Source organism: Benincasa hispida, chromosome 5 (assembly GCF_027475165.1).
Source record: "Benincasa hispida cultivar pf3 chromosome 5, pf3_genome.v1.1, whole genome shotgun sequence".
Lineage (NCBI taxonomy): Eukaryota > Viridiplantae > Streptophyta > Magnoliopsida > Cucurbitales > Cucurbitaceae > Benincasa > Benincasa hispida.
Window position 1 is genome coordinate 57,430,256 of NC_143482.1, and position 8,147 is coordinate 57,438,402.

Here is an 8,147-nt window from a genome sequence, read left to right on the forward strand (position 1 = left end):
AATATATCTTAGAACTAGAAGTTATAGCTTTCTCCTATTATGAATTTCTCTAAATATGCCAAGGTTAGACTTGTAGATTCTGATGCTTACAACCATTTTTATCTGAAGGTAAAATTTAAAGCTCCTAAACTTACCACTTCTTGTTGATCTAATCAAAAGTTACGATTGTTGCAGTGTTCATTTTGTAGAACTGAGAGGAATAGGTGAACTCTTTGCTATACATGAAGGCTATAGAGAAGTCGACAATATTAAATCGTAACAAGGTAAAAATAATCTACATTCTTATTCTAAATTTTCATATTTAATCCCAGTTTAGCAAGACAATTGCACACTAAAGTTTGTTTTTCTAGTAGACTGGAAACAATACCTCCCAGTTCAGAGTAGGATTTAATAGTACTTCGCATGTTTTGATCTCTAAAACAAGGAAAAACACGTGTATGAATCGTTAAAGATAAAAAAAGGACTAAAATTATTATTTTCAAGAAAGCTTAGGGATGAAAAATATTTTTTAACCTAATTTGTTTGATCTTTTCTATTGACTTTACATTTGTATAAAGATTTATGATTTGAAAGAGAGGAAAAGAAGTAGTAATTGTGCACAAGATTCAGTCCTTTTGTGTTCTATACTTTGAGGATAAAAAGTATGTATTTTCTTCTTTGTTGAACAGGTTCATCGAGCATGCCTTACTCAAGATGATTCCCAAAGCTATTAGGTACCTTAAGCAAATACTTCTTATATTTCACACTCATTAAGTAGAGGCGAACACTAAAACCGACCAAATTGAAACAATTGACAAAACCTTAATCGAATCGAATCGGAGAGTATATTGCCCAAGTATGATCCATCTCAATCTTCATAGACAACTATAGCCACTCATGTTAATAATTATATCTGTTAAAATTTTCTTCTAAGCTCATATCATTTGTTTATTGTAGGAAATCATCAAGGGAGCAGGCCATAGTAGTTCTATTGACTGGTGACTCTAGGTATGAATGCATATAAGTCTTTTATGTTGGGATTGGCAAGATGTGGGAATCCCACAGCAGTTATTTTGATGGAGGAGGATGGGTTCCTTAATTATAAAAAGATCATATCTCCTTTGTTTTCAAATATCCTAATTAGGAAAAAAAATTAAGCTTATGTATGCTCATTAAATTCCTTATTTGCTTTTACTTTTTTGAAAGTAGGAAAAAAAAAGGGTGTGAGTAGACAAAAGTTTTGAAGAAAGTGATTTTGTAATTGGGGTCGGAGAGAGATCTTTGTGTGATTATAGCAATTTTTCACATAGTTGAATTTTTTTTTTCCTGTTCCATGGTTTTTCTCCAATCAGGGGGTTTTCCATATAAATACTTGTGTTCTTAGATTTATTGCTTTCTTTATTATTTTCTGTTTATTTCTTACGTTAGAAATGGGAGGTTTTGAAGGGAAACCGATGAAGGTCCCTGTGTGGAAGTGGAGATCGTCCTCAATTTTAATTTTCACAAAACTTTAAATTACAGAATAAAAATACAGATTATGCATTATCAAACAAAAAATTTTATAGCATGCATTTAAAAAGAGAAAAAGGGAAAAGGAATGAATCTTTCAAACCCTCACTCCCACTGCACCCTTGTTCAAAGAAATTAAAATAAAATAAAATTTAAATAATATATATATAATAACTATCTTATTATATGTATATACTATATGTTATATCAAATATAATATATAACCTATAGTTTTATATTAAAACAAATACAATATAACTTATAGTTTTATTTTCTCTCAACAATGCATGACATTTAATATAAACCATATTTATATTAAATTCAATTATATGAATCTCATCCATATAACTAATATTTGAATCATATTCAAATATTTAATTCCTCTCAACTATTTATGGTATTTAATATAAATCATATTTATATTAAATTTAATTATATGCATCTCATTCATATACTTAGTATTTGAATCATATTGAAATTCCTCTCAAAATACTTAATATTATAATGTATCAAATATATTATATTAATTATATCACATACAATTAATAATTAATTATGTCATATATAATTAATTCCCTCAATTAATTTGAACAATTCAAATTAATCCAAAAATTAATTCTCAATTAAATTTTGTTGAGCTAAAGAGGGAACCTTATGGATCTGTAGATTGAAGCTCCAATGATATTTGGATAATTAATTAAAGTATTTAATTAAATTATCCAACTTTTATTAACTGATAGTCATTCCATTAAAGGCCAACAACTGCACTCTTCGCACTACAGATATATTTCTGTGTCCATTAGATATAACTAATTAATAATGCGATGACCCTTCACAAATTGCTCGTAAGTACAGCTGGGCCAAAATTACCGTTTTGCTCCTATAGTTATATCTAACTTCTTAAGTAACACGGATTCCTCTAATGAACAATAAGTCATAGTCCAACTATGACCAAATCTCTCTCTGGTCAGGAGAGGGTGTGGCCACATATGTTCAAGCCCCAAAATCCGCCCTTAAGGGAGAAATTTATCTACTTGCCTCGACATCAGATGAGGAGTGAATTCCGTCTTCTGTAACTATGTTCCCAGCTCCCTAATCAGACGAATCCCCAAAATGGTAGATATATTGAGTTGGCAATCTGACAACTCTCACCCATACAAATCAAAGGACCACCTTCATGAGTAGGAGTTCACAACTCATTCAGGATTCAGGTCATGTCACCCATGGTCATCCTGGTGAAATGTATGTCTCTATTATTAACAGTGTTATATAATAAGACTAACCATTTCGTGGTCTGGTCTTATACAAACTCTTTGTATAGGATATCTTCGCTCACATGTCTCCACATGTATGATCAAAATCAGATAATTTATAGCACTTTACAACACTTGTAACATCTACAAAGTAGGTCATATCCATAGTGTCACAAGGATAAGGTACCCACCCTTATCCATCTACTACAGACTGTTTAGGTTATTATTTAAATAAGATCCATTATGTCTCTACATACTTATTTAAATTACATAAAATAACTTAGGATCTTTAGTTTATTGGATTGAGTATATGCTCATAAAATAATTGTTATTTTATTAATAACAATTTGTTTATACAATGTTTACAAATTACGAGAATACAAGAGATTTAAGACACCAATCCCAACAATTTTCCACTTCTCCTAAAGCTTAGGGAGCCTAATGTATATTAAACTAAGGTATACACTATACCCCAATAACATCTCCCACTTGCCCTAGACAATATGTCGCATATCTCGTAGACTTAGACTTTCTAGATGATCATCGAATAATTTAGGCATGAGAGTCTTTGTAAACGGGTCAGCAATGTTGTGCTCTGAAGCAATCTTCATGACAATCACGTCACCTTGATGCACAATCTCCCGAATCAAGTGATATTTTCATTCACTATGTTTGCCTTTTCGATGACTCCTAGGTTCCTTAGAATTTGCCACAACACCACTGTTATCACAATAAAGTGTGATGGGCAAAGACATATTTGGAACAACTTCCAAAACAGTAAGAACCTTCTTAAGCCAAACAACCTCTTTACCAGATTCACAAGCAACTACGTATTCTACTTTCATAGTGGAGTCTATGAAGCATCTTTGCTTGATGCTTCGCTAAACTATAGCTTCTGAAGGAACTCTAAAACTAGAGACCAAGTGAGCGGAAGTGGATCATTCTAAACTTCATTGAGAAAGAACACATACATTTACAATTATACAAAAATAGTTATGCATAAAGAATAAATTGCAACATGTTTCTTAAGTAAATACAAGAGGATCGATTATAATACCTTTGAAGAAGTCTTTCTTCACATATTTCCCTCGATCAAACTTGAACGCGTCCAAATAGCACGAATGCAACGATCAACTGGAAGATCCTCGATCACCAGCGAGGGAAACTCGATCCTACAGAACTCGACACCACCACAAGAGTATCTTGGTAATCTCAGTGTGAGAATTCAGGAGTTGTGGGCTCTATATGATTTTGGATAAAGGAAAGGAGAAGGTAAACAACCGAGTAGACGATCGAGTATGCGATCAAACGATCGTGTAGAAGAAGAAGCCTATCGTATGGACTTGATACTCGATCGTGTAGAAACGAGTAACTATCGTATAGTAAACTCAATACTCTATTGTTTAGTCTCTGATTAGTGATCTTATTACTTGATGCGTGAGACGCTTCTATTGAATGATTTGAAAAACAATTTTTCCTTTTATCTCATAGTTACCATAAAACCTTGAATAACCTCTCACTCAAGTTGGTTATTGAGAAAAAGAATTAATTATCATATAATTAATAAATTTAAAATAAATACAATAACTAACTTATCATATTATATTTATAACCTATAGTTTAAATATTGTATCATATGCAACTTATAAACCATAGTTGTTTTTCTATTCTTATGGCATTTAATATAAATCATATTTATATCAACTCCTCCAATCAAATAATGTATCAAATACATTAATCAATTATATCACATATAATTGAATTAATTTAATTATATCATACATAATCAAATTCCCTCTTGTTAATTTGAACTCTTCAAACTAATCCAAAATCTGATTCTCAACTTGAATCCATTGAGCTACCAAGGGCACCTAATGAACCTATAGCTTGAAGCTTCAACGGTACATATATAACTAACTAAACTCTTTAATCACGATATCCACTATTTGTTAACTATCAGGCACTCCACTAAAGACCAACAGTTGCACACTTCGTACTACAGATATATTTCTGTGTCCATTGGATATAATCAATCAACAGTGCGATGACCCTTCACAAATCATTCGTAAGTATAGCTGGCCAATTTATCGTTTTGTTCCTGTAGTTACATCTAACTTCTTAAGTACCACTGATTCCTCTAATAAACAATAAGTCATAGTCTCATTATGACCGAGTCTCTCTTCCCAAGAGAGGATGTGCCCACTATGTTCAAGACCTGGAATCAACCCTTAAAGGAGCAACTTATCTACTTACCCCTGCTTCGGGGAAGAAGTGAATTTCGTCTTGTGTAACTGAGTTCCCAGCTCTCCAATCAGATGAATCTCCAAAATGGTAGGCTTGTTGAGTTGGCAATCTGGCCACTCTCACCCATACAAATCAAAGGACCGTCCTTATAGGCAAGAGTTCCCAACTCACTCAGGATTCAGGTCATGACACCTATGGTCATCCTGTTGGGGTTGATGCCCTAAAATCTCGTTTCCTGTAGTTTGTAAACAGTTTGTACGAACGCTTGTATTGTTAATATATGATATTTACTTCACATCTTGTATTTTTGCTTAGTTACTTGTTTCATTTGCTTTACCACAAACCAATAAACACAAAATCACTGGTTATCTGTATGTGACTCAAGCATGTATGTGGTGACATACAAGTGGATCATGTCTTGAGTGATAATGGTCTATAGTATATAGATATAGGAGGGAAACCTTATCCTGGTAACGCTACAAACGCGACCCGCTTTGTGGAATGGTCACAAGTGTTGTGACTTGTCACATATGGTCTGATCTTGATCATTCGTGTTGGGGACATGCAAGCAGGGACGTCCTATACAAAGAGTTTGTATAAGACCTGACCACGAAGTGTTAATGTCTCGTTATATAACACCGTTCATGATAGAGACTTTACTTAACTAGGATGACCATAGGTAACATGACCTCAATCCTGAGTAAGTTAGGAACTCCTGCCACTGAGGGCGGTCCTTTGATTTGTATCGGTACGAGTGGCCTGGTCACCGATTCAAACCTACCATTTTGGGGATTCTCTGATTTGGGAGCTGGGAACTCAGCTACACAAGATAGAATTCACTCCTTCCCCGAGGCAGGGGTAAGTAGATAGATAGCTCCTTTAAGGACTGATTCCGGGGCTTGAACGATGTGACGCCACACACCTTCTCTTGGCTCGAGAAGTGTTCACATATAGTTAGACTATGTTGTATTGTTCATTAGAGGAATCAGTGGTACTTAAAGAGTGAGATGTAACTACAGGGGCAAAACAGTAATTTGACCCAGCTGTACTTACAAGCATCTGTGAAAGGTCATCCTACTCATGATTGGTTTTATTCGATGGACATAGAAATATATCTGTGGTAAGAAGAGTTCAGCTGTTGGTCTTTAGTGGAATGTCTGACAGTTAACAAATGGTGGATCTCGTGGCTAAAGAGTTTAGTCAGCTATTCACGATCCATTGGAGTTTCGAGCCATAGGTCCATTAGGTCCCCTGGGTAGCTTGGATAAAGTCGAGAACCAGTGTTTGGGTTAATTTGAAATGTTCAAATTGACAAGAGGAAGTTTGATTATATATGATATAATTGGATTGGTTAATTATATATGATATAATTGGCTAAATGTATGAGATACATTATTTTAGAGGAAATTATATATAAATATGATTTATATCAAGTAGAGAAGAAAATACTATAGTAGATATGTGATATCAAACTATAGGATAAAAATATAATATGATTATATTTATTAATATTTTAGTTGGTTAATTATATGATAATTAACCCAAAATTCATGTTTAGATGTGGGTTAGTGGGAATGAGTCAGTTATTATAACCGATGAAATAAAAATGAAAAGAGTTTTCATTTTTGCGTCGTTCGTCAATTGTTCAAAAGAAATCGCGGGCGCATTTTGGTAGAATTTTAAGCGATCACTTAAGAAAATCGAGAGACTATACGATAGCACTCTCCGCCTAAACTATCATCTTCCTAGCACCCACGATCGCATAGCTTCTCTAAACGATTGTATAGTGTGTCCATTTTACTAAACGATCGTTCAGTAAATCCTACATGATCGTGTAACTTCTCCTAAACGATAACCATTTCTACTATGCGATAGTGTCTTTTTCCCTCCCACTTGCTTATTGCCTACACGATTTGTGCTTCCTCCTCTACCAAATTCACCAAAAACCACCCTTTGGGTTCTCACTCCGAGAATACCCAGGGCTCTTTTCTGGTGGTGTCGTCCCCACAACGTTCATGAGTTTGAGGTTGTTCATGCTGCTGTTGTCGACGTTTGCACTGAGCATTGGTAGATCGCTTGGAAGGTTTCACTGCATTAAGTTCCAAAGATTGAAGATTGTCTTCAAGTGGTATGAAACTCCCTCTCTTGTTATTTATCTTGTTCTTAGCATGCCGATAACTAGTGTTTGTTTGCATAACTGTATGTATTGAATATATAATGTGTATTTCGATCACGGTTGAAGGAAATCGACACTCGAGATTTCCATGAGCAGCAGAACAAGACTATTCCAAATTACAATCATGAATCAATAATACATTTATAGTCAACTTGAACACAAATGGTTATGCAAATATACAGAGACAGCATGAACATCAATAAATGTACAAAGAGACGAACTCTATACGAACATCGGCAAAAGCATCTTCACGCTTTTATGCGCACTCTGATCGAACCACAGCAACCATAAGCGCTCGATCTACACAACTGTAAAACTGCACGAATACTTCGCGCTCGTCCTCAACGATCTCCTCGGTCACGAACTCCTCCGTAACACCACGAACGGACTCCTCCAAAGCACCATGAACGGCCTCTGGAAAACCTCAACGATGTCGAGTTGAGTCTGACACCACCAATAAGAAGACCTTGGTATTCTCGATGTGAGAATCTAGAGGGTGAGCTCTGTTCGGACTTGATGTGAGGCAGACGAACGGAGGAAAGACAGATCGTGTACACGACTGGGCAAGTGGGAGAAGTCGGAGACTTATCATATAGGTCGATGTCCAATCGTTTAGATAAAGCTATGTGATTGTCCAGCAAAAGCTATATGATCGTTTAGCTCGATAGACTCTACACGATCGTTTACCTTGGGCCAGCAATCGTTTAGTAAAAATTGCACGATCATTTAGCTAGCACCTGTACGATCATTTAGCTCAGCCTACCGTCGTATAGTAAATCTGTATTTACTTGACAACTTCCGTGAGTTTCTTTTTTCCAGAGAGAAAACTCAAAATCTTTTCAAAACTTTTGTGAAAAACTTCTTTTTTTTTTTCAAACTAGGAAAACAATTTCCTTTTAAACTCACGGTTACCATGATCAATAACCACCCAATTCATTTGGTTATTTAAAAGAAAAAAAATATTAATTATCTAATAATTAATATTA